This window comes from Myotis davidii, unplaced genomic scaffold, assembly GCF_000327345.1.
Source record: "Myotis davidii unplaced genomic scaffold, ASM32734v1 scaffold217, whole genome shotgun sequence".
NCBI classification, from domain to species: domain Eukaryota; kingdom Metazoa; phylum Chordata; class Mammalia; order Chiroptera; family Vespertilionidae; genus Myotis; species Myotis davidii.
This window is the reverse complement of record NW_006290034.1, coordinates 9,212,093-9,213,326: the sequence shown is the minus strand read 5'-3', so window position 1 is coordinate 9,213,326 and position 1,234 is coordinate 9,212,093.

Genomic DNA, 1,234 nt, shown 5'->3' with positions numbered 1-1,234 from the left:
CCCCCCCCCCCCCCCCACACACACACACCTGAGCAGGAAAGCGTTTCTGGAGGCACCTGAGGCATGGAAGACAGACACTGGGCCCCGGGCAGGGAGCAGCAAATTGGCCCATGGCTTGGGATGCTGCTTAGAATTCCGGTGCGTGGTAACAATGAAGAAGCAGCCTCCTCACCTGGATGCCCACAACAACCCCTGACAAGTCTGCTCGCCTCTGGCTGGCTTCCCGGGCCTGGTTCACCCAAGGCCCTGGAGATCTTTCTGAACCGTCAATCTGCTCATTCATTGCTCTGCTTCAACCCTTCAAACTTCTCCAATGCTGGAGGCGACAGCGGGGCAGGAAGAGCCGAACGCGGAGGGAAGGGCAAGGGCCCAGGAGCAGAGGAAACTAGGGAGAATTGGGGTGCCAGCGAGGCTTGGTGTCCACACTGTGACTTTAGGGGGGGACACCAACAAGGGCAGGGAGGGGTCTGGATTGTCCGGAGAAGAGCTTCAGGCTACGATAAGTGAGACCAATGCCCGGCCCGAGGCAGAGAAGGGTGAGGCGGTCAAGTTTGGCTCAAGTCAAGCAGAGCGAGCCTTGAGGTTCATGAGTGTGATCCTGGCAGCTGAAGGGACCAGCCCCAAACTCCTAGGCCTCATGTCACCTCTGGGAAAACTCTGCTGACTTCTTGAGGCTTCTGTACCGAATATCACAGATTTCTGACAACCCTGCAGTTCCATACACTTTTGCCAACCAAGCCTCTTGACTTGGGTAGGGGCCTGGCGTTGCCTGAAGGAAAGTGACATTCTCGTGGAAGTGACACTGCTGATGGCATTGGCCCTGGTCCACACCGAGACCATTTCATGGGCGACTCAGAGTGAGTAGACTCAGGGGCAGGAGCCGGCCCTTTCTCTCGACTCTCTTTCCATGGACAAATCCCATCTGCTTCCTGCATTGCAGGGAGATCGAGGATTTGCTTATTTTTAAATTACCAACCGGGGATTTCTGGATTGAGGGTCGCCTATGGTTTGGGTGCGGTCACTGTCACATTGAGGATAAGCTACCTCAGTGTTTAATTGCTCAAGAGAGAGGAGTGTGGCCCACGTGAGGATGGAAAGACCCAGAAGGGAGATGAGGTGGATCGTGAGCTCCTGCACGAGCTTGGCCAGACGCTCCTGCCAAGCTCCGGCCACTCTCCCACCACCCGCCACGCTCTCCTCGCGGATGATTCTTCCTCATCTGACTGGGAATCGG